Genomic DNA, 26,415 nt, shown 5'->3' on the forward strand with positions numbered 1-26,415 from the left:
CATTAAATTATTCATTTTATATCCTTCTGTAAATCTTAAGTTTAATCCGAGGTAGTTTATATTTTTCTTACTGTTGTGAATAAAGTACTTTTAAAAAGTGCTATTCCTTGCAGATAATAGCAGTACTGGAAAAGCTTCTGATCTCCAAATATTTATATCATAACCAACCACCCTGTGAAATCTCTTATTTGGGTAATTAATCTTTACTTGATTCTCTTAAATGTTTCATATAGACAATCATATTATCAGAAGTATTAAAATATTTTGTACTCTCTCTTCAATATTTGTCTTTCATTTTCCTTGTGTTACTGAGTCAGCCGTTATTTCTAGCACTGTGTTAAATATTCATGGGTAGTTCCATTCACTCTGAATTGGCCTTCACATAGTTCCTCAGAATTCAGGGGCCTTAAGGTGGCCCTGAAAAGCCCAATTACAAAGTTTATGTTCCCCTAAAAAATGCTTCCGATTAGCCCGCCCTCAAAGAAAACAACTGGGGGCCAAGAGTGGCTGAGGTGCCCAGACTCTTGCAGAATTTCTTGTCTGGCTTGGAAGAAACCACGACTTCTTCCTGCTCCTCAGTCACTCTATTTTGGGCTGAAATACTTAAACGTTTTTCTCTCCAGGCACATCAAGACAGGGGTGAGCAATACAAGTTTGAAAAGCTAAAGAAACAAAACAAAATTCCATTCAAATAAGAGGTAACTATACAAAGTACAGATGGTGAGACAGACATGGACTCTATGTGCCTCCTATAAGCTCTGTGATACTGGGCAAAGCTTCTGAGGCTCCGTTTTCTCAACTGTAAAATGGGAAATAATACTGGAATTGTAGAGTTGTGAGGATGAGGAATACCTCACAGCATGGTAGATAAGAGATATCAGATAAATCCTCACAGAAGAGCAGCTGTAACCACCACACTGTTCTCAACATTCTGGGATTCATTCCATTTGGGTACTCAAAACATGACTACTCTGGGACTCCCCTGGTGGCGCAGTGGTTAAGAATCTGCCTGCCAATGCAGGGGACACAGGTTCAAGCCCTGGTCCGGGAAGATCCCACATGCTGCGGAGCAACTAAGCCCGTGTGCCACAACTACTGAGCCCATGTGCCACAACTACTGAGCCCATGTGCCACAACTACTGAGCCCCCGTGCCACAACTACTGAAGCCCGTGTGTCACAACTACGGCAGCCCATGTGCCTAGAGCCTGTGCCCCACAAAAGAGAAGCCACCACAATGAGAAGCCCCCACACCGCAACAAAGAGTAGCCCCCGCTCACCACAACTAGAGAAAGCCCACGCACAGCAACGAAGACCCAACACAGCCAAAAAAAACCCAAAACCGACTATTCTTCTAAAAACACAAGGATTGAGGGAGAGGGGAGGCGGGAGGGGAGGGGAGGGAGGGGGAGATGACAGAGAAGGAGAGGTTGCTCTAGCCCACCTTTCCGTCGGTAGACCCCTTTAGTCCCTGACTTCATGTTTACCCTCCTGCCCATGGAGCCAAGGCTTCTGGAGACCCTCAAGCCACCGGGTCCCCTTTTCCCAACCACCAGGACTTCTCTGATTTTCATCACTGCTCACAAGGCCTCCTGGCCAATCCTTGAACTTGCTGTGAACTTGACGGCAATTGCCCTTCTCCCCAGTGGCTGGGCTGTTGTAAATAATCAGGATAATGATAATGAAAAGAATTGTGCAGGATACGGCAGGAGTCCAAGCAGACTCCCAGACTCGCTGGGGAATGAGGGCTGTCATGTCCAGGGGACTGCTGTATGTACTCAGTGTTAATAAATCACAATAATTAAACACTGGCCCCAGTAATATGAAATCCTTTTCTTTCACTCGGGGCAGCGTTTACGGGAAGATGAAGACAAGGGCCGGCGGTCCTCATCACTCTCACTGAGCGCTGGCGCTGGCGTAGGACGTGCCCTGCTGCCTCCTTCCCAAGGCTTCCCCCTAAACCTGGCCCCATCTGGACTGTGGGCGCTCACCGTCTTTCCTCCCTGTGCACAGATGGTAACAATGGCCAGGACGCTGGCCTGTGGACAGTGTCCTGGAGACAAGGCACCCAGAGCTGGGGCTTTGGAGAAATAGTGGCTAACATGCATTTGTCTGACCCCGTGTTAGCACCATGCTGTGCTCTCCACAGGCGTTGCCCCACTTAATCCTCACAGCCTCCCTTTGGTGGATGAGGAACCTGAAGCTTGGAGTCTGGCCTGGAATCGTGGTCCAGTCTTCACCAGCATGTGTATGAGTCAGGCTGAGCTGGGCTTTGCTGTGGTAACAAACATCCCCCAAATCTCAGTAGCTTTACACAGCAAACGTTTATTTTTCATGTACACAAAATCTTGTGTGGGCCTGTGACTTCACAGGGTAGCTGTCCCCGTGCAGGGACCCAGCCCTGCAGGCTGCTTCTGTGTCCTGGCTCAGCCACCTCCAGAGGAGGTCACCTTTGCCTTCACAACAGCGTGGGGATGTACGTGGAGATCTTCCACACCCATGTTTATGCTCCGACCCAGAAGTGACACACACACTTCCTCTCACAGCTCAGTAGCCATGTGCCCCATCTAACTGCAAGGGGCCTGGGGGTGCAGAGCTTCCTGAGCCCTGGAGGGGAGAGTGGGGTGTAGGCAAGCACCCGTGAAGTTGCCACCTTGGCTCTGCTGACGTCAGGGGCTGGATAAGTATTTGCTTCGGGAATTGTCCTGTGCCTCGTGGGATGTTTAGCAGCATCTATGGCCTCTACGCACAAGACACCAGTAGTACGTGCAGTTATGACAGCCCAAAATGACTCCAGAGCTTTCTAAATATCCTGTTCAGGGCAAAATCGCTCCCAGCTAAGAACCACTGGTCTACATCACTGTGTGTCTGTGGGCAAGTTACTCAACCCTTCCAAAAATTCCTTTACTAATTTGAAATTTGAGTTACTAGCACTCGCCTTACTGAGATACTGTGAGGGTTAGATGTCTCTGACACATGTGAACACACACAGAACTGAATCCTAACTCCCTGGGCCATTCTGTTCCCAGGGGCCAGCACAGGGGAGGCTCTCCACGTCGACTGAGAGGTTGGATGGAGGAATGATCAGGCATGTATAGGATAGTGCTGGGCCCCACCCCTGCCCTATGGACCTGTTTATACACATACAAGTCTTTCTGAGCCTTCCAAGGAGAGAGGAACCGAGAGAAGAAAAGAGATGACCCCGCTGCATGTCTGCTCCTTCCCTGGCCCCGGCCCCTCCCAACAGGGATTCTTCTGCACTGTTCTCACCAGGGCTGGGGTGGGAGCTGCTCCTTCCTGGGCCCTGGTTAGTCTCTTCTGCGAAGGGGCCTGGTTGCAGCAGCCTGGCCCAAGAGGGTCTCCATCTGCAGAGAATCCGTTCTTGCGTTTGGGAGGAGCTCATGGGAATGAGCCAAGGAGAAGGCTTCGTGCTACGCTGACCCTTGACATCAGATCGGACCGCCCACCCTCCCTGCCCGCCCCCGCTCAGCTGCCTGCTTGCTCTGTGACGTTTCTGTCAGGATGGTGGAAACAGTCACATTTCTTGGGCACCTGGAACATCTCCTCTCAAGGCTGGGGGCCGGGCTTCTCCGTGCCCTGCTGTCACTTCCTTAGAGCCCTTGGTCTGAGGTGTCCCACCCAGCTTGCTCCAGGCACCTCAGCTCTAATGGGATCCCCCTGGGTCCCCAGGCATGTGTGCCCCGCTCCCCAGGCTGGCGTCTGTCCTCGCGGTGATCCTGTTGCTTTGTCTCCTGGCCCAGCTCACTGATCCTTCTCCTGGCCTCTTCTGCACACTTTTTGGGGGGAATAAAAAGGACACTACGCTCCTCCCCCACCCCAGGAGCCTGGTGCTTGGGAAGAGGGGCTTCCCGGGAGCCAGGCAGACCTGGGTCCAGGTCCAGCCACCTGTCTACCTTGAAGTCCTCACAAAATTTATGAGAGCTCTCCAAGCCTCAGTCCCATCAGCTGCAAAGCGACAATAATAAAATTTAGTCCGGCAGGTTGGATTAAACGACTGACTGAGTTCCTGTGCGTTTCCTCCCCTTTTCATTCACTCTGCCCGCCTCCCCTCCACTGGCTCTTACCTGTGAAATCCTGTCTCTGAAACACCCCATCACACTGCGGCGATGCTGGGTGTTTTTGATGGAAAGGCCAAGACCTCCCAACCCAAAGGTTAATTTTAAATTTTTTCTCTAATTTTCATCTGTTCTGTGCTGGGAAAAGAGAAGTGATACAGAATTTGAGTGTAGACTGAAATACATAATTGGTGACATGGCACAGTGATTATGAACCTGTGATGGAAATCTGAAGGACTACGTGATTGCCCAGAGGGTTTCAGGGAGCAGGTCCTGATGTGGGCTGTGAAAGAAGAGGGGTCCTGGCAGTGGAGGTGGGAACACAGAGGGGAAGCGAGTGAGCTTCAGTGGAAGGGTCCCTGCAGCGTGGCACATGGCTGATCTCAAGCTGCTGGATGTGGCGGGGGTTCAGCTGCGAGAGACTGGCATCACACTTGGCAAAGGCCGTGTACCTGCTAATAGTCCTGCTCAGACACGTGGCTGGCGCGCACCTTCCCGAGCTCTGGGCTTCACTTCCGTCATCTCTGTGGTCACCTTGTGCCCCAGATACAGGAGAGCTTCTTGACTCTAAACCGCCCCATGATTCCACATGTATGTGGACCCCATGGACTTGGCTTCTGTTAGTGAGTCCTGGTCAAGTAGAGGTGGCTTTGGCTGTGTCATCCAGGAGATGGGCTAGTGGGTGCAAAAGCTGTTAGAAAACTGTCAGACTCTTAAGGGACAAGAATCCCATGTCCTTCTGTTACCTGTTCTTGCTTTCCTGGGTTCACCCCTCCCCCGTTTACGGGTGTCTCCAAGGGCATCTCAGTCTTGCCCTGAAGGGCTCTGCAGTCAGGAAGTGAGATGACACTTACTCTGGTCCCTACAAGACAAGGTGGCCACGGACTAGTGTGTCAGCCCCGAGCAGCAGGGTTGGAAAAGCTGCATTCCTGGTGCTGTGGCTTGGGCGTTGGCCTTTTGAGGTGTGGCATGACGTTGCCCAGTGGGTCAGGAGAGAAGGGAGAGGAGAGGAAAGAACCAGAAGCAGGTGGAACAGCATGAAGTGGAGTGCAAGGTCAGATATGGTCGGAAATGGCCTGCCCCCCTTGATAAAGAACTGCACACACCCGCTCCGTACACGGCGCCTCAAGCCCCAGAGCAGCTGGTGAGGTTGAGAGTCAAAATCCAGCAAAGGGGCTTCCCTGGTGGCGCAGTGGTTGAGAGTCCGCCTGCCGATGCAGGAGACATGGGTTCGTGCCCCGGTCCGGGAAGATCCCACATGCCGCGGAGCGGCTGGGCCTGTGAGCCATGGCCGCTGAGCCTGCGCGTCTGGAGCCTGTGCTCCGCAATGGGAGAGGCCACAGCAGTGAGAGGCCCGCGTACCGCAAAAAAAAAAAAAAAAAAAAAAAAACAGCATAGCCCATCTGTTTCAAAAGTCTGTGAGTCCCCAACCCAGGGTGGCCCCACCCCAATTCTGTGAAAGAATGCTATTCAAAACATTTAGAGACCAGGTCATCAGGATTCTTACAATGCTCCTTAGAATTCAGGTAACCTGAAACTTTGACACAAGCAAGTTTCTACGCATGGATAAAATTTTAAAAACCCAAACCTTACTTTCTACCCTCCCTTTGATCTAGTGATGGACAAAAGGGGCACATTAGCCGAGGAGAACAACGGGATCTAGGTCCAGATCTGCCCAGCGTTTACTTCCGAATTTGCAGAGGAAGCTTAAATGGCAGTGCCTGGCTACAAAGCAGGGAAGTATGAGGATAAACGAGTAAACGTTAGAAGGGAGAATGCTGGGTGTCAACCCAGGGTGTCAGGGCAAACCACAAGGGCTCTGGGGGAATCCCTGAACGCGACTCTAGAATCTGACGTTGTCCAGGCGCTCCGACACTGAGATTCCCACTGGGAAGGAGAAGGGGCAGGGAAGGTGGCAATCCTGCAGGCCGGTGGGAAGCTCACTGCCTCAGCGATGCTCACGGGCACCAGGCAGCCCTCTCTCAGCACTGCTGGCACACCCTCCTGCCCACAGACAACCTCAAAGAATGAACCAAAATAAGGAAATTTCTCCATAGTGGCTGTATCAATTTACATGCCCGCCAACAGTGGAGAAGGGTTCCCTTTTCTCCACACCCTCTCCACCATTTATTGTTGGTATATTTTTTGATGATGGCCATTCTGACCGGTGTGAGGTGATTCATCATTGTAGTTTTGACCTGCGTTTCTCTAATAATTAGCGATGTTGAGCATCCTTTCATGTGTTTGTTGGCAATCTGTATGTCTTCTTTGGAGAAATGTCTGTTTAGGTCTTCTGCCCATTTTTGGATTGGGTTGTTTGTTTATTTGATATTGAGCTGCATGAGCTGTTTGTATATTTTGGAGATTAATCCCTTGTCCGTTTCTTTGTTTGCAAATATTTTCTCCCATTCTGAGGGTTGTCTTTTTGTTTTGTCTATGGTTTCCTTTGCTGCGCAAAAGCTTTTAAATTTCATTAGGTCCCATTTGTTTATCTTTGTCTTTATTTTCATTCCTCTAGGAGGCGGGTCAAAGAAGATCTTGCTGCGATTTATGTCAAACAATGTCTGCCTGTGTTTTTCTCTAAGAGCTTTATAGTGTCCAGCCTTACATTTTGGTCTTTAATACACTTTGCTTTTTTTTTTTTTTTTTGCGCTACGCGGGCCTCTCACTGTTGCGGCCTCTCCCGTTGCGGAGCACAGGCTCCGGACGCGCAGGCTCAGCGGCCACGGCTCACGGGCCCAGCCGCTCCGCGGCATGTGGGATCTTCCCGGACCGGGGCACGAACCCGTGTCCCCTGCATCGGCAGGTGGACTCCCAACCACTGCGCCACCAGGGAAGCCCTGAACTTATTTTTGTGTATGGTGTTAGGGAGTGTTCTAATTTCATTCTTTTACATGTAGCTGTCCAGTTTTCCCAGCACCACTTATTGAAGAGGCTGTCTTTTCTCCATTGTATATTCTTGCCTCCTTTACCAAAGATAAGGTGACCATAGGTGGGTGGGTTTATCTCTGGGCTTTTAATCCTGTTCCATTGATGTATATTTCTGTTTTTGTGTCAGTACCATATATTCTTGGTTACTGTAGCTTTGTAGTATAGTCTGAAGTCAGGAAGCTTAATCCCTTCAGTTCCATTTTTCTTTCTTAAGATTGCTTTTGCTGTTCAGGGTCTTTTGTGTTTCCATACAAATTGCAACATTTTTTGTTCTAATTCTGTGAAAAATGCCATTGGTAATTTGATAGGGATTGCATTGAATCTTTAGATTGCTTTGGGTAGTATAGTCATTGTGACAATATTGATTCTTGCAATCCAAGAACATGGTATATCTCTCTATCTGTTTGTGTTGTCTTTGACTTCTTTCACCAGGATCTTACAGTGTTCTGAGTACAGGTCTTTTACCTCCTTAGGTAGGTTTATTCCTAGGTATTTTATTCTTTTTGTTGCAGTGGTGAATGGGATTGTTTCCTTAATTTCTCTTTCTTGTCTTTTGTTGTTAGTGTATAGGAATGCAAGAGATTTCTGTGCATTAATTTTGTATCCTGCAACTTTATCAAATCCATTGATTAGCTCTAGAAGTTTTCTGGTGGCATCTTTAGGATTTTCTATGTATAGTATCATATCATCTGCAAACAGTGACAGTTTTACTTCTTTTCCTATTTGGATTCCTTTTATTACTTTTTCCTCTCTGATTGCCATGGCTAGGATTTCCAAAACTATGTTGAATAATAGTGGCAAGAGTGGACATCCTTGTCTTGTTCCTAGAAGAAATGCTTTCAGTTTTTCACCACTGAGAATGATGTTTGCTGTGGGTTTGTCATATATGGCCTTTATTATGTTGAGGTAGGTTCCCTCAATGCTCACTTTCTGGAGAGTTTTTATCATAGATGGGTGTTGAATTTTGTCAAAAGCTTTTTCTGCATCTATTGAGATGATCATATGGTTTTTCATCTTCAATCTGATCCTTTCAATGTGTTGTTGGATTCTGTTTGCTAGTATTTTGTTGAGGATTTTTGTGTCTATGTTCATCAGTGATATTGGTCTATAATTTTCTTCTTTTGTGATATCTTTGTCTGGTTTTAGTATCAGGGTGATGGTGGCCTATAGAATGAGTTTGGAAGTGTTCCTCCCTCTGCAATTTTTTGGAAGAGTTTGAGAACAGTATGGAGGTTCCTTAAAAAACTAAAAATAGAACTACCATATGAGCCAGCAATCCCATGCTTGGGCATATACCTGTAGAAAACCATGATTCAAAAAGATACATGCACCCCAATGTTCCTTGCAGCATTATTTAGAATAGCCAGGACATGGAAGCAACCTAAATGTCCATTAACACAGGAATGGATAAAGAAGATGTGGTACATATGTACAATGGAATATTACTCAGGCATAAAAAGGAATGAAATTATGCCATTTGAAGAAACGTAGATGGACCCAGAGACTATCATACAGAGTGACGTAAGTCAGAAAGAGGAAAACAAATATCGTATATTAATGCATATATGTGGAATCTAGAAAAATGGTATAGGTGAAGATATATGGGGGTGGGATGGATTGGGAGATTGGGATTAACGTATATACACTACTATGTATGAAATAGATAACTAATGAGAACTGACTCTATAGCACAGGGAACTCTACTCAATGCTCTGGGTGACCTAAATGGGAAGGAAATCCAAGGAAGAGGGGGTATATGTACATGTGTGGCTGATTCACTTTGCTGTACAGCAGAAACTAACACAACACTGTAAAGCAACTACACTCCATTTTTAAAAATGAGGAAATTTAAGAATAAATTTGCCCTTGAAGGAGCCCCAAACCCTGAATCCCCTGGGTCCTGACACCTTGATGTCACTGTGGAAACATATTTGTATCTGACTGGAGAGCGTGATGGTTAATTTCACGGACTGTGGTACCCAGATATTTGATCGAACATGATTCTAGATGTTGCTGTCAAAGTATTTTTAAATCAGTAGACGTTGAGTAAAGTAGATGTTCCTCTTAAATGGTGGGCCTCACCCCATCAGTTGAAGGACTTAAGAGAAAAAGGCTGATATCCCTTGAGCAAAGGGAATTCGGCCTCCAGGCATCCTTCAACTTGAACTGCACCATCGACTCTTCCCTGTGTCTCTAGCCTGATGGTGTGCCCTGCAGATTCTGGACTTGCCATCCTCCTCCACACTCCACAACTGTGTGAACCAAGCCCCCCAAATCCCTCTCTCTCCATATATCTATATCTCTCTATATATATCTATATCCTATTGGTTCTGTCTCTCTGGAGAAACCCTGACAGTTCAGTTGATAGTTTGTTGAGCTGACACAGGACCATTTTTGTTTGTTTACTGTATCATTATTAGGAGCCCCCATGTGTCAAGGATTCTTTCTTCGACTTGCTCAGAAAGGGGAAGGTTCTCCATTCTGCAGTGTGTCCATTTCCACCAGCGATGTCCACTCAACCCCTCTTAAATGATGAATCTGCTTATGAATCTGCCCTTAATCTGCAAAACACACTGTACCCAGGAAGACAGCCAGGAGCCCATTGCTGTCCCATTCTCATCAGAAGTTCTGCTATGAACACTAAAGATGGGGGTTCGTGGAGGATGGCATGAAAGTCTGTTTCTTCTGAGCCGTCTCTATTTCAAGTGTTGATTAATCCAGAGCAGGGAAGCCTGTATTTCACATGCATTGATTTGGCCCCTTAAAGAACAGTTACCTTTGCTGGCTTACATGTGGGCATTATTCCAACAGGCAGCATTGAGAGATGGCATAATCAAAAGTCAAATAAAAAGAAAGTGTTAAATGCCCTTATAAGAAGAGGCACAGAGAGGTGATCTTTCTCTCCACCATGTGAAGACACAGTGAGAAGGTGGCCATCTGCAAACCAGGAAGAGGGCTCTCACCAGGACCAACCCTGCTGGTACCGTGGTCTTGGACTTCCAGCCTCCAGAACTGCGGGAGGTAAATGTCTGTTGTTTAAAAAAAGTGTCAAGGCATAGACAGTGTCACCCATTGGTTAAGAGACTGGGCTTTGGTGCCACACAAAACCTGGTGTCCTCTGGCACGTTACTTAATGTGTCTCTGCCTCAGTTTCTCACCTGTAAACAGGCAGTCCAACCACTTCATAGGCTGGTTGGGACGATCAAATGAGATGAAGAAAGTAAAATGTCACGCCCTGTAGAGTTAGTGCCCCTCCGTGCAGGTTAGCAGGGAGGTCAGGGACCCAGCTGTGGGGACCTGAAGAAGGTGGGGATAAGAGGAGGCTGGTGCTATCCAACCAGACTGGCGGCACCAGAGCTGCTACCAGTTCTGTTTTTTGGTGTATTTTATTTTATTTTATTTTATTATTTTGCTAGAGAACACTGCTCCTCGCTCATAAAGCCAACCCAGCAGCTTCCAAGCAGGGGTTTGTTCTTCCGTGCACAATTTAACATCCAGTCAGGCGCGTCTGCAGCCCTGAGCCAAATGAAAGCATTCTGGCCGGATGGTGAAGGGCTAAGCCAATTACCCTGCACAGTGCTGTTCTGGTTTGGAAAGATGTAATGACCCCCATTAGCATGTGTTAGCTAGTAGAAAACAGGATTTGAATTAGGAATTCTTAATCGAAAGCCTGACCACTTTTGAACTCTCCACAACCCGGTAAATTCTTAAATGTCCTATTAGGAGGAAATTAAAGCTCTGCTGGACTACTTATAGATTAACAATAGGAAATCTTATTATAAAAGTGTAAGGAGATTTCACATTTCCTCAATATTCAGAATAAGCAAGCAATATCAACTTATTAGACATTAAACACAGAAACCAGTTTTCTATTGCTCTTGTAATGAACTTGTTTTTCTGTTCTTATTGCAGTGAATATCACTCATTTCTGCAGAGGTTGACTATAACTGGCTGTAACGTCCTAAAATGGGACAGACGTGCAGGGATAAAGATGGTCAGAATCTATGGTTCTCCAGTGTGAAATCCTCCCTGTGTCTCTTTCCCTCTCTGTTTTTCTGTATGTCTGCTTGCCTCTCCTTCTACACATGCCCTTAGTGGTAAAACTTATTGTGGAAAACACATTTTTAAAAAGCTATTTGCATTGAAGAATTACTGTAAGGTGCCATGAGATATACTGGAAATCCACTCTTGGAGACAGTGGGAGAGGAAGAGATCTGAGAAGGAGGAACCTGGGAAGAAGTCCGATCATAACTATGTCTGAACCTGCATCCTGCACAGGGCACACTGCAGGATTTCTGTGTGGATGTAGCCCGGGTGTCAGAAGCGGGATACGCAGTGAAGCGGCGTGAGACCTCTCCCCCCTTCTACCTTCTAGCCTTGCAGTTATTTTTCAGACTCTATCCATGCATCTGTTAGGGGGAATTCTCTTTTATTCTGATAGATTATTGGTTGGAAATTTTAGTTTCCTGAGCTATAATGTTTTGTCAGGATTTTTTTTTTTTTTTGGATGGGAATAATAAAGAGGAAGATGATTTGGTATTGCCATTTAGAGTCTATCTGAATCTGAAAGTTCTCATTTCCCTATCTGAGTGACAGATTGAAACAGGACATGTTGTACATAATGTAACTGAGACTATAAATCAGCTGACAGCCTCTTCTATGATGTCTTTTTGGAGAAAATAGAGAGATGTACACCAGGAGGTGAGCACATCCTACCTCACCTAAGTGTCTGCTAACCACTTCTGAGTAACAGACCAAAGACAACTGGGAGAATGTATCTTGATCTTGGGACTCTCTCTTTTCTCTCATTAATTTTTGGTTGTTGTTTTAACAATTTCTATATTATACATTTTATTATGTAGAACACCACTCTTCAAGGGAAATATAATGTGGGCCACATATGTACTTTTTTTGAGAACCAGATCAGCCACTGTTGTAGTTTATCCTTTAAATCTCACACATAATTTAGAAAACTCAAGAGAAAAAGAAAAGTCTTTTGTATTTACCTATATTTTTACTCTTTCCATTATCCTTTCTTTCTTCATGAAATTCCAATATTCTTCCTCTTATTTTTTCCTTTTCTGTTTAGAGAACTTCTGTTAGCCATACTTGTAAGGTAGGTCTGTTGGTGACAAAGTCTCTTAGTTTTCCATCATTTGAAAATACCTTTATTTCATCTTTATTCCTGAAGGACATTTTCCCTGAATGTAGAATTCTGGGTTCACATTTCAACACTTGAAAAATATTGTGCCACTTTCTTCCGGTCTCCATAGTTTGTGATAAGAAATCTGCTGTCATTTGAGTTGTTTTCCCCTATGTTTTTCATTTGTTTCAAGTGTGTTCATAATTGCTCATTGAAGCATTTCTATGATGTCTGCTTTAAAATGTTTGAGTTTTTTTCGTTTTGCTAATCTATCTTGCCTATTCCAGGTCCTTTGGCCATTAAGAGTAAGCTCTTGTTTTTGTTTTTGTGTGCACCTATCTCCTCTGGCTCCCAGTATAGAATGTATGAAACAAGAAGAAAACTCAGGGAACTCACCACCAGGTCATTCCTCAGGTCCTGAGATCTCTAGTGGTCTACTTTCAGTGTCTTCTTATATTGTGTTATATATAATTCCCAGGGGTTTTAGTTGTGTTTAGCAGAAAAAATAGAAAAATGTGTCTACTCTATCTTTCCAGAAACTGAATTCTCCTGGTGTGTGTGTGTGCGTGTGTGTGCACGTGTGTGTGTGCATGTGTGTGTGCTGATGTTTTAGTCACTGGATGGAGCTATGAGGGAAGCATGCAGTGGACACATGGCACAAATGTGAACATGACAGAAGACTCAGACCAAACATTTCTCAAGAAGCTGTGCACTTGTTCCAAATCAATGAACTGATATTTAATCAGATCATTAAAAAATTGAACTGTAGTCAAAAGAAAGGAGGAAAAGGTATAAGAGGTATTAGCATGAAAAAGGAAAGTGTTTGTTAAACACTTTCTGAGATAAATTGGACCTGAAAGTATTGCTTATAGGTATGGTGACCAGAGAAGCAATGCTTTGACTGTCAGGCTAAGACAATGGTCACTCTCTTCCAGACTTTTGGATGCCCACCCAAGCCAACCCAAGGACACATGGAACAGCTTATAACACAGGATCCAGAAATTCTTGACTAAGTCAGGAAGCAGGGAGTGCTTATGTGCTGAGAGAATCAAACAGCATATGCAAGTATAAAAGTAGTGAAACAATAAAAACTAAAATCCTATAGGACTTTCTCTTAAAATGTCAAACAGTCATGCCTAAAAATTGTGTTGAATAGTTTGAAAGTAATAATTGATATTAATGCAGTACTTTGAAGATAACAGCTTCAAAGCACTCTAGTATATTCTCTCAATAATTCCAATTCTTTCTCTCAGTCTCTCACGCTCTCCATTGCTTTTTAAAATAATTAATTAATTTTATTTTTGGTTGTGTCGGGTCTTCGTTGCTGCGTGAGAGCTTTCTCTAATTGCCACAAGTGGGAGCTACTCTTTGTTGCGGTGCACGGGCTTCTCACTGCAGTGGCTTCTCTTGTTGCGGAGCACAGGCTCTAGGTGCACGGGCTTCAGTAGCTGTGGTGCACGGGCTTCAGTAGTTGTGGCGCGCGGGCTTAGTTGCTCCGCGGCATGCAGGATCTTCCTGGACCAGGGCTCGAACCCATGTCCCCTGCATTGGCAGGTGGATTCTTGACCACTGCACCACCAGGGAAGTCCCTCTCCATTGCTTTCTAAACCTCTTCTCCCTTTCTCTGCCCCCCACACGTGAACACACATGTATGCACTTATACACACAAACGCATACACAAACCTACAATTAACACAAGTGAACATATTAAAAGTAAAAGCTAAGGAGAGTCGAGAACCAGTAAAGAGAATTATGAGGCTATAAAACAAAATCAAATACCTATAGCTACGTTAAGAATTGTTGGCTCAACATCTTCTCTCCAAATGTTGAAGTCAACAAAGAGATCTGATTCCTTTCCTGAGGAAGAGGGGCTTTTAAAAGACTTTTTACAAAGGAGTTTTTAATGATTAAAAGATCCAGATGTGCTCATGACTTTAAAAAAAATGTTAAGATTAAAAATGACCACTTAAATGAAGGACTCATAGTTGCGGTTGTAGCTATTTATGATACTAGAAATGTTTTAGCTCTCAAAGTTGGGGTAAACACAAAGTTTTACAGAAGAAATGTTTGAATTTTGTGAGACTGGGTAACATAGGGCTTTATGCTGTTTTCAAAACCCTGTAACTCCAGACTGACAAAAAGTTTATTGTAGTTCCAAGCATTTCATTATCAAGCTTCTTGTCTTTAGAGTTTAGATTCTAGCTTAAAAATTGAATTTTAACGAACAGAAAAACACACCAGTCATGAGTGAGCACCCCAGAGCCCCCTCATGCCTCCTCCCACTTGTTACCCTTTCTCCGACCTCCCAGAGGTCGCCACCAACCTGAATCCAATGACATCAATGAGCTCTGCTTGTCTTTGCAGTTTGTATGATGGGATTCACGCACTAGGTGTGCCTTTGGCCAGGCTTCTTTGGGTGGAACTCGTGTCTGTGGGACTCACCCACAACACGGCATGTAGCTTCAATTCATTCATTTCATCACATGATGTTCCATTTATGAAGATACCACAGTCTGCCTATTCTGCTGTTCATGGATATAGGTTTGCTTTTTCCTCATTTCTGGTTGTAACAAACTAAGCCAGGATAAGCATTCGTATGTATGCTTTCTGATGTACATGTGCTTGCATTCCTGTTGGTCTTTCACCTGGGGATAAAATTTCTGGGTTCGGGCACGTATAATGTTCAGATTTAGTAGATATTACACAAGAGTTTTCCAAACTGGTTACGGCAGCTTTCACCAGCCATGTACGGGAGCTTCGCCTGTCTCACGTTTGGCATCGCTGTAGTTTCCACCTCCCCTGGAGCCATATCCACTTCATTTCACAAAAAATCTCCAGGGTGAAGGCGTTTACCTTTCTACAGATTAGAATATGATTATCCCACTTCGGTAAATAGAGGATTTCTGCACCCTCGTTCTCCCTGACATTTAGTTAGTTAGTTGTGATACACAATACTGTCATCACTCTGAAACAAAAACTTGGGCACATGAACAGCAATTCATTTCAATTTTTCCCCACACCCCGGCAACCACTAATCTACTTTCTGTCTCTGTGGATTTACCTCTTCTGAATTATTCATATAAATGGAATCATACCACATACGGTCCTTTGTCTCCGGCTTCACTCACTTAGCATAGGGTTTTCAAGGCGCATCAGTGGTGTGGCAGGTGGTAGTACTTCACTCCTTTTCATGGCTGCGTAATATCTGATTGTATGGATGGACCGCACTTTGTTTTCCGTTCATCAGCTGACAGGCATTTGGGTTGATTCCATTTTGGGCTATTATATGAGTAATCCTGCTAAGAACATTTGTGTAACTCACCCACAGGCCTTTACATAGAAAGAGATACTGTCCCTATTTCTCCCTTGAAATAGGGTTTAGCTATCATCCCTGAGATTTCAAGAGTGAGGAGAGAAATCAGTGTCCTATCAATGAGTCACCATTTAAAGCCAGTTTGGAGCTGCCTCTGAAGCAGGGAACTCCCGGACAACAGAAGAATAAACGTTTAGTAGAAATGGGCTGACAGTAGTGAGGAAGGAGTAGGATTTCTATACATCAGGTAGAGGGCAGAACCGAGTCACCACTAAGACGTCGTCCTACTCTGGAAGTCTGTGAGTCAGCTGTGAGTTGCAACTGAGCGTACAGACAGACCATGCCACTGGGACAAGCATTCGTGTCTGTGAGACTCATCTACAACACGGCATGTAGCTTTAGTAGAGCTAAAATAAAGGCTCTTCCTTCACTTCCGCAGCTGCACACAGGGACACACAGCGACCCTGGCATTGTCTAAGACGGGAGCCGTGGCTGAAAGACACTGTATGAAAACCATCGACTATTAGGATCCTCATCTTACTTCCCAGAATATAGTGCTACACTTTACACGTATTTGAAGAACGCATGCATTTTTGAGATGGTGTCACCTCAAATCAGTTTTAGAAATCAAGGCTTAAATAATAAGTACTTTAAATGAGATGGTACAGGGAAAGATGTCATGAAAAACTGTAAGACTCTGTACAAACATATGTATCATCATTGTTGTATTTCAGTATTTTTTTAAATGTTGTACTATTTAAAATACAGATTTTAAACAATTTTACACCCTCAAAAGCCTCTGATATTGCCATAAACAAACTAATGAATTCAAAAACAAAAGAACTTTTGTGTGGGCATATATTTTCAGTTCTCTTGGGTGTATACCTAGGAGTGGAATTGCCAGGTCATATGGTAATTCTATGTTTAACATTTTGAAGAACCACCAGACTGTTTTCCACAGTAGCTGTTTCACTTTACAATCCCACCAGCAACATACAAGTCTTCCATTTCTCTACATTCCTGTCAACACTTGTTTTTGTCCTTTTGTTATTATAATTATTGTAGCCATCCCCGTGGGTGCACACTTATTTTTGCAACCTAATTTTTCCTGGTACATTTTCATAAATTCAGAGTCAAGGCCAGTTTCTTTCTTTTATCTTCCTGAAGGGAGAGCGCTTTAACCAATCCCATTTTAAAACGGAAATACTCCCAACTAAAAGCCTTGCTTTGTTACTAGCATGACTGTCAGAATTACACGAACTTTGAAGCTGATACTTGTAATAGTTATAGGATGACGAGAAGGGCTTTTCTGTTGCCCTGAAACTGACAACTAGTCCCCAGTCTTGGAACCAAGAGGCACCAAGCACCTTGCGTTCTAAGGAGAAGCGCAGCCAGATGGAGAGCACACATTTGCAGAAAGCTTTATTAAAAGCTGGAGTCTAACACGTGCAATCATCACCTCTGCCCATACACCCCAAACCTGTGTAGAAATGCCCACCCGTGTTCTTCCTCTGCAATCAGCAAGGTGCCCCGGACCCATTTTATCTGCTGCCTCTTCATGAACAATGAAATCTGAACATTCCCCAATGTTTTACTCATGTTCTTATTTTAATACCTTGGTTATCTATTCCATGTCCCTTGTTTTGCAGTCTCTCATTATTCATAATTCAGAGAGATTTCTTCTAGTTCCCTGCGAGGAGGTTTCCCAGCGTGTTAGAGAGTATTTCATTGGCCTCTCATCGGCAACAGGCCAGTCCTAGTCTGTTTTGCCAACGGCCCTGGCGCCCCTGGAGCGACTCTGGGGCCCAGGCCCTGGGCCTTCTCAGTGATCAGTAGCCACGCCAAGAGGGGCTCGAAGCCATTTCCACAAACCAAATGGGGCTCCTGCTAAAGGCATCTCCTGAGGAGAAGCTTCCACACGAGGAAACGTTGGCTTCCGAGCTGCTCTGGCTCTGGGGAAAAACACCCTAAGTGGGAACGGACCTTCTGCGATGTCAGCTTTCCTCCCAGCCTCATGCCCTGGAAGCTCCCCACAGAGGTGGGAAGAAATTACACCCCAAAAGCTTCTGTGCTGGTTGTAACATGCCCACCTTGCAGAGGGATGCTCCTTTGGGTTGAATCATGTCCCTCAAAAGCTACAGTGACATTTACAAATAAATTTATGGGAAATAAGTCAGAACCCTATGTACCTATGATGCAGTTACCGCAGTTTAATTTATAGCAAAAGTACATGCTTGAACTGTTCTTAATGTTTCTGCTGTTTTACAACTGAGTTGAACAATGTCAGGAATGCAGCTTTACGAATGGGTGCTAACTGATAAGGGAAATCATTTAGTCATGGACTGCTCAATTAACTACACGTGGAGGGAATGGCCTGCGATGGCTCCAATGCCACGGCAGCCCATGCCAGCAACCCAATATCCAAGCTGTAGAAGCCTCAAGGTGGGACTTCCCTGGTGGCGCAGTGGTTAAGAATCCGCCTGCCGATGCAGGGGACACGGGTTCGAGCCCTGGTCCGGGAAGATCCCACATGCCGCGGAGCAACTAAGCCCGTGCGCCACAACTACTGAGCCTGCACACTGGAGCCCACGAGTCACAACTACTGAGCCCACATGCCACAACTGCTGAAGCCCGCGCGCCTAGAGCCCATGCTCTGCAGCAAGAGAAGCCACCGCAAAGAGGAGCCCGCGCACCGCAACGAAGAGCAGCCCCCGCTCGCCGCAACTAGAGAGAGCCCGTGTACAGCAATGAAGACCCAATGCAGCCAAAAAATAAAAAATAACTTATAAATAAATAAATAAATGCCTCAAGGTTATGAATCAAAATGCTAAGGGCAAACAGTCACACACAGCCCCCGGGCCTCAAGCTGCAGCCATCAGTCAGCTCCTTGCTTTGCTTCCGCCTTCTTCCTGTGCCTCTCCCCCCAGCCTCTGCTCAGCGCTTCCAACCATTTCCCAAATCAAATTGATTTCTGCCCAGATAAACCCTTAAAAAATTTTAACATGCCTCAGTTTATCTCTTAACAAGACTATACACAAAGTTAATAGTAAAGCCATATGTTTATGTCTGGGTTTAAACACTTGAAGCATTTTAAGTCACTTAGTGAGTCATGTTCTTTTACAGAAAACATAGAACATAAACTTGTTTCAGCAGGATCTTATTCACGGTACATGATGTGTCATTCCATTGAACTGATTTCACAGTATATACAAGTATCAAATCATTATGTTGTACACGTGAAACTAATATAACGTTAATGTCAATTATATCTCAATTAAAAAAAAAATGCTTCAGCGGGTTCAGTGCCTTCCCCTGGGTCTCACAGCTCATCACCAAGGGAGCAGGATTTGCACATAGGACCACGGATGCCATAGGAAACATGCAGAAAACCTCTCCCTGGTGTGCTGTGCTCTCTCCCGCCTCTCACCTACTCTCTCCCCCCAACACGTCTGGGGTGGCCCACACAGGAGGGCCTGAGGCCACCGCTCATAGCTCCATTCTTGGTGGATCCATCCCTTACTCCTGGCCTGGAGCCTGGCCTCCCAAAAGTCCTCCTTGTAGGTTTTGTCCTGTCCACACATGTAGAACCCCTTGGAGACCGCTCTCCCCAGCACCCCGAGATCTACTTTCCACGTGGACTGAGAAATCTGCTGCAACGTCTATAGGAGCAGAGCGGGCGAGGCAAGCCTAAGGTCTCAGCCCACCCTGAAATCCAGTCTCTGTGCATTAGAAACTGTGAGAAAGTGGATTTGTGGGAAAACCACGAAAACCAGGAAGCAGCTCAGAGACTCAGAGTGGGTAGAGGTCCGGCAGCTTTCTACACCTCCTCTGGTCTTCGTGCCTTGAAAGGAACCAGCAAGCTCAGAAGGGCATTCTCTCCCCTCCGGCCAGGAAGGCAGGTGAGAGCTATCCCTCGCCCAGGTGCCAGCTACCAATCGCAGGAGCCCAGGCTGTGTTGAGAAGTTGTGACGCCCCCTTCGCCTGCATGGCTGTCGCTCCCAAAGTGTATGGCAACTCCACCCGACCTAACCTACCCCTGCGCCCTTCCTCCGACTTGACTCTGTCGATCCCTCTCTTTTCTCCTCCCACCTTCAGTTTTCATCCTTAAAGAACTAACTGTATAACTTCAGCTCTGCCAGAGATATGAACATGTGACTGGGTCCAGGGGAAGGAGCTCTGGGTCCCCTGTCCGCCCAAGCCACGGCAGCCACACTCTTTCTTATGCCAGGGAGGGATGTCTGGGCTGGAGACAGAGAGCTTTGTCACCTGTCGCCTCGGTTCTGGGTATCTGAATGGTGACGGGGGTCTGTGTACACAGCACATTTAGAGGCAAAAGAAACATCCGGCCTCATGCCTTCCACCGGACTTGGCTCCCTGCCACGTGTCCCCGCGGGCCCAGGACACAGGCTGACCGATGGGCAGGATGCAGAGAAAGTCGCCAGCCACAGAGGCTGCCAGCCAGCCTTGCTGGGCGGGAAGCTCTCCCACGCCTGCATGGTCAGAATGCAGAGCTGGGTGGTGGCATATGTGGAGACAAGGCCAGCCCACCCACCAGCAAATCATTTGTGTCCTGTGAGCTTCTAGGTTATTTCTAGTGCATCCTGTTCGTGTTTTGTTGTTCTCAGTACAGGGCATCTTTCTCTGTCCTTTTCAATACAGCATAGCATTAATTAATCATCCCATTTCTGATATAAATAACCGATTATATTCAGTGCATCTTAAACCCAGTCCTAAGTGCTTAACAGTAGCCCTCCCACTCAACCCCACTAACAGCGCAATCTGCAGATGAGGAAAGCAAGGCCCACCAAGCTTGCCGCGGCCCCCGACTTCACTACAGGATCACACAGACCACGTTCAGTACAGCTTGAGTGCTTTCCTGTTAAGACACTTCTGTGCAATGCTATCTCCAGTACGAGCTACATCAATTAGAATGACAATTTGCTGCTATTAACAGAGGCCAGAAAAAATTTAGACAAGATAAGAGTTTATTTTCTTCTTTTTCGTAGAACCAGTCTGGGGGCTGGGTGTTCAGAGAAGCTATGTGATTCCGGGCCTGGGGTCCTTTGCTCGCTCTCTGCTTTCTGTCCTGTGGCTGACTCCCTGCTTACCAGAACCTCATGGATCTAGATGGCTGCTGGAGGCCCAGCTCTCAAATCCACATTCCAGCCCAAAAGCAGGAGGGAGAGAAAATAGGCCAAAAGGACCCAGGCCCCACTCTGTCCACCTCTTAAGGAGCTGTTCCAGAAACCTCTCCCAGCAAACTCCCCTAGTATCTCATGGTCAGAGCTGTGAGGCACGGCCATACCTGGCTGTTAAGGCAGCTGCGCTCCTTGGTCCCCTCCTCCACTCAACATGGTAATTCTGCACCTATGGAAAAAGGGAGAGTAGACATAAGGAAGGCAACCAGTGTCGTGGTTACCCGTGTCACTTATATTTGGTGGCTTCCATCTGCTGGGTTTTTATTTGCTTGTTTCTGATAAAGCACAGAGTGCCTTTGTGGGCAAGATCACATACTCCCATGTGGGAATATGGATGGGGATATCTTTGGGGACCATTATTCTGCTGACTGCAGACATGTTGAGGACGTTTCCCCCAATTTCTCCTGAGCCCCCAGATCACTGCACCAGGATAGCCACTTAAAATAACGTCCCCAGCAGGACCTATCAGACTCAGTGCTGACTTCCGGGGGTGGGAGTACTGACTGTGAGTGCTGGGACACAGGACGTGGGCAGGAGTGGGGAGCAAACTGGGTGCCAAGGAGGCATGTCCATCCCCAGACAGAGGGCGGAGGCAGGCTGGACTTCCCCACAGGGGGATCTCAATCTCCACCCCCAACCTCTCCGCTCTGCCTGCGGTGAGGGTTCTCCTCTGGCTCAGGCATCATCTGACAGCAGGACAGACGGGGCTCGGGTCGCTGTGGGCAGAGAGCGGTCCTGGGGACTGGGGAGCCCGTCAGCCCTCCCTTCTCCGGGGAAATACAAAACTTCCAGGGCCTTTTCAGTTTTCCTTCATCCCACTGCCCACATTTCCCGTCTCCTTCGGGTCTCCAGGCCCCAGGAAAATGCTGAGGCTACAGATGTGAACACCGTCCATCGCCGGCCTCGTCAGGGCCCACGTGAAGGGTCTTTTTGTGCAGATCCAGGACCCTGGGCTTGGGATGCATTCCTGTGATGATCTTCAGAGCTTTCAAATCACTTCACAGTTAAGTCTGGCCCCATCACATCCTCAGTATCTACGGGGACGGTCTGTCTCCCACCCAGGCCTTACCCTCTCTGTCCTCTTGGTCCCAAAGACCCCCAGCCTCCATTGCTCCCCCAGATCCACAGGGTCTGAATGAACCCCCCCAGGTGACATGTACACAAATTCAAGTTCGAGAATCATTCGTTTGACTTTAGAAAAACCAGTTCATCTCTCTGAGTCGTCCTGTCCTCATCTGCTCAGTGAGAAGTGGACAGAGGGACCCCGAAGTTTCCTTCCATCTGCGATGTCGTATGGCTCTTCCAAGTGGCTCTACGCTTTACAAGTTTTGAGCAAAAGACCTCACCACACAAGCAATACACCCGAGACTGGGTGGCATTCACACCGAGGGCTGGACATGAGTATTCATCAACCAGATTTCTGCCTTATACGATGTACCGTCCTGACTGAGCCGGTGTTGATCACAGGGACGGTACCACATTCCACGCTGGACCCCGCCACCCCACCCTCACATCCTGGCACCCTCCTCCGGGCTCTCCTGCCACCGCCTCGTTCTGTGCCCCATGAGCAGCTCCACGGCTCCTTTTACTGATTGATTGAAGTATAGTTGCTCTACCATATTGCATTAGTTTCCGGTATACATCGCATAGTGATTCAGGGGTTCTTCTGCAGATTATATTCCATTACAGGTTATTGTAAGATATTGGGCATGATTCCCTGTGCTATACGGTAGATCCTTGTTGGTTACCTATTTTGTATATAGTAGTGTGTGTATTTAATCCCATACCCCGAACTTGTCCCTCCCCCGTCCCTCTCCCCTCGGTAAGCACAAGTTCGTCCGAGCCCTGTTCAAATCCAACATCAGATGGAGCGCTGGTCCCGGCTCCCACCCGAGCCCTCCTTCACCTGCCTTGGCCTGCCCCACTCTGCCCTCCCCCACTGCTTGTCTTCTGTCTCCCCAGGCCCTCGGGCCTCTGCCTGCAGTGCCCTATCGCTGAGACCCCGGCCACAGGACCGGCCTCGCCCTGGGCCTGCCTCCTTCAAGTCTCTGAAATGCCCCCACCTTAGAGGCCTCTGTCACCTTCTTAGGGAACCTGTCACTTCTCTTCCCTCCACACCCGTGGCTGGGTCTCTTTCTTCTCAGTTTTCATCTCTCCGCGGTAATCTCCACTTCCTAAAGGCCATCCATGCTGTTTTCCTGTGATTATTTTTACTGGCTCCCTCCCACCCCCAGACATGGAACCCCTCAAGGACAGGGATTCCCGTCTGTTTGGGCTCAGGAAAGTTTCCAGACTCCCAGGTGCCTGGCACACGCATGCCGGGGAGAACGAGTGACTTGGTCATGAAAGTCCCACAGGACACAGGCCCTGCCAGATGCCTATTTCACAAGGATGCTTGGGGCCAAAGAGTGACATCCTCCCTAACGTCCCGACACCGGTGACAGAAAGGAAGGGGGAGTCATCCAGTTTGTAGCTGCTCTCCATGACGAGAGCCCCGAGACTCAGAAAACCTTTCAACTTCAGAGGGGCCCGTGCACGGCTGGCTCTGGGGCCTTCCAACGCTACACTGTGTGCAGGAGAAGCAGCAGCTTCTGCATGCGTGGCTGCATGCGTGTCCCGGCTGGAGATGTCCCCAGAGATAAGTTATACGCCCATAGTGGAGAGGGGCCAGGTGGCGTCATGAGACTTGAGCCCTGAGGGGCAAGCTTTCCATTTGTGCCTGGTGCTCTGGGGGAGCAGGAGGGGAGCTTTGAAGCTCTGCAGCCCCTCCCAGCCCCGTGCTCCCTGGAGATGACTGCTTTTGACCTTGTAGCCAAAGCAATGCTCAGTGGGTCCCCTCCTGGGGTTTGGTGCTGACTCACTGGGCCCCAGGCTGGTCCTCTCCAGTTGTTTCAGTTCTTACTGACACTCGTTCCTGTCTGAGATTCCAGCTCCAGCACCCGCTTGCTGTGTGACAGTGTGCAAGTTACTCAACTTCTCTGGGCTTCTCTTTTCCTATCTGTGCAATGCAGACAGGAACCCACCTTGGTTTCTCTGCGGTCTGAGTAAAGCACAGACACTTTATTGGTTGTTGCCGTGACCTCCCTCCTCTTGGTCCTTTCTCTGTTCCTGCAGCAGGCTGGCTCCTTATTTTCTCCTAAAGACCATCTGACTTTCTTCTTTGTCAGGAAAGAACTGGGCAGCTTAGTGCAATAAGACATTCACTACAGGAAATTGGATATCTGAGGGCTCTTGGTAATATCAACCAGGAGGGTTTTGTTTTCAGTGTTATTGAATCTGATTTATTTAGTATACTTCTAAATCTCATCTGTGGCTTGACAGGGAACAAAGTAGCTGGACACCAAAGGCCAGGGGCCACTCCCAGTTGGTCCATCCATCAACCACATGTCCCTGGACTCAGTGCCTTGCATCAAGTCTGGGCCCCATGATCACAAGATGTGTAATGTAGAGGCAGTATGAACGTGACTGAACAGATGCTTTATTTAAAATATTTTTGCTCATGGTTTAGTCAAGGATTTCTCTTGGTTTTCAGTAGGAATTTTGCATCCTGAAGAGCTGAAAACCACAGAGAGGAGAGAATAACATGCAGCCGCTGTCAGAGAAATTCATGAAAACAAAGGAGGCTTGTTTAGGGAAATTTTGGTGGCAAAGAACAGGTACACACTTAAGGTAGCTTCAATAACAAGGGGACAGTAAAAGGAACAATCTAGAACCCGGTTGTGAAAATTACAGGTCTCAGGTGACCGAGCTGGGAGCTGCAAGGCCAGGCACAGGCTGGACGCTCTGAAGCCCCCCCGACCCCTGCGGGGACCCTCGCAGACACCTCCTTTCCTGCGGCCTCCAGGGCAGATCCGAAGCAGAGAGCATGGAGGGGAATCCGGAAGATGAGGCAGAGAAGGACCAGACACGTCCCGGGGCTGGGGCTGGCCATAAACGCATCCTAACTCTGGAGAGGCAGGGCGGGGTTTGACAACAGAACTGGGGGAACCAAAGGCCCTGAGTGAATACGGGGGTAAGTGGGAGGTAGTCCACCAACTTCCTCGCTATTCCAACTTCCTGGCTGGAGAGAATAGCCCGGCTGTGTCTGGGGTTCTGTGAATTTATGCCCTCACCCCCAGGGGCACCCCCTTGCTCTGCCTCAACCCCAAACCACAAATCACCTCCAGGCTCCAGTGAATCTTTCCTCCTCCTCCCTGGACACTCCAGAATCAAGCAGACAGGCATTCCTGGGAATTCCCTGGTGGTCCAGTGGATAGGACTCTGCACTCTCACTGCCGAGGGCCCGGGTTCGATCCCTGGTCGGGGAACTAAAATCCCACAAGCCGTGTGGCGCAGTCAAAAAAAAAAAAAAAAGCAGAAAGGCGCTGTTCCTGGACCTGGACTGGGCGCGCCCTCTACCAGGACTGGGCCTCGGCCTGGCCACTCCTCACAGGTGCTACCCTGATACACGTCCCCTTTCTCGGTTCTTTGCTCTGTTCCTCTCCAAATGCCGGGCCAGGCACCGAGAGACCAGGTGAATATTCCTCGATGGGGGATAGGCTGGCTGTCAGGTGTAAACATATCCAACTTCCTGGATGTTGCCAGATGCCTGCAGTTGGTACCCTAAGAGACGTTCTACCAGCCGTGCTTGGGACCTACAGAAGTTTCTGGGCAGCTGTGAGCATGGATGCTGCCCACATCAGCTAACACAACAGCACTCATGGGATCCAAGGGCTTCCTTACAGCCTTAAAAGGTAGACTCAGGCGGAAAGGAAGTCGTCCTCTGCACAGCAGTGACAACGTAAGGAACTCATTAGCCAGAGGTCATGGGGGTTGACCATATAAATAGGCCCAAGAAACATTAAGATACAGTCATGAATGATAGATGAGCTACGGGTCATTAGGAAGATCTGAGCTCATCTTTAGTCCTTCCTTGTTTTCCTCCCTGAATATATTTTCATTAAAAAACAAAAATAGATATGACAACAGGTTAGAACTAAAAAATTAAATATGTCCCATTTTGAAAATATGACCATCATTGCTGTTTCGTTCAATTTTCTTCCAGTCTCTGTAAAGGCTCGTTTGCATAATTGAAGCTGTACTATATAAACAACTTTATAACTTGCCTTATAATCCAACATTATATCCTAAATACCTCTACAAGGTGTTTAAAACCCTTTGCAACCACTTTTTAGATGTAGGCAAAATAGTGCAGGGATATTCAGGTTATTTCCAAACATGCTGCGATGAATAACTCTGTACATAGAATTCTTCTTTTGGTGTATTTAGAGTTGTTTCTTTTGGTCACATTGTTTATACATTAAGTGTTTTTCTTTTGGTCAGATTTACTCACATGGATTACTGGTGAAATGACATAAACATCAGAAAAGGTATGGATATCTTTTATGCTTCTTAATACATATTACCAAATTGCTCTCGAAAATAGTTGTACCAAATTATACGTCTACCAGCATCCTATGAATGTCCTGGACCTTACCAGCATTACTTATTTTATTTTGATGTTTTTGTTAACTCGATAGGCAATGAAAGGTATCTCGTTATTTTAATTTTCATTTCTTTAATCACCAGTAAGTTTGAACATTCTCCCACGTGTATGTTCCCTAACTCCTTTTTCTCTGTTGTGAATTATCTATCTCTCACTTGCCCATTGGGAGTGGATTTTCATAATTTGTACGAGTGCTTCGTGTAACAAAAACATCAAGCCTCGGTAGCATTTCCGTAGCCTAACTGTTGACGTTATTGCTCCACGATAGCCC

The 26,415-nt window shown here is 46.8% G+C and overlaps 1 protein-coding gene and 1 non-coding gene across 2 annotated transcripts in view; one reads left to right on the forward strand and one right to left on the reverse strand.

The window, feature by feature from the left end:
• TNS3 (tensin 3) overlaps nt 1-20,785 on the reverse strand; it is a 332,998-nt gene extending 312,213 nt beyond the window's left edge. Inside the window, exon 1 of the mRNA XM_060304905.1 lies at nt 20,767-20,785. The gene's annotated coding sequence lies outside the window, so the exon portion shown is untranslated. The remainder of the gene's footprint in view (nt 1-20,766) is intronic.
• Nucleotides 20,786-24,893: 4,108 nt separating this feature from the next.
• On the forward strand, nt 24,894-24,966 carry TRNAE-CUC (transfer RNA glutamic acid (anticodon CUC)). Its single transcript has one exon. It is a non-coding gene; the product is annotated as a tRNA-Glu (tRNA).
• Nucleotides 24,967-26,415: the final 1,449 nt, after the last annotated feature.

This window comes from Globicephala melas, chromosome 9 (assembly GCF_963455315.2).
Source record: "Globicephala melas chromosome 9, mGloMel1.2, whole genome shotgun sequence".
Lineage (NCBI taxonomy): Eukaryota > Metazoa > Chordata > Mammalia > Artiodactyla > Delphinidae > Globicephala > Globicephala melas.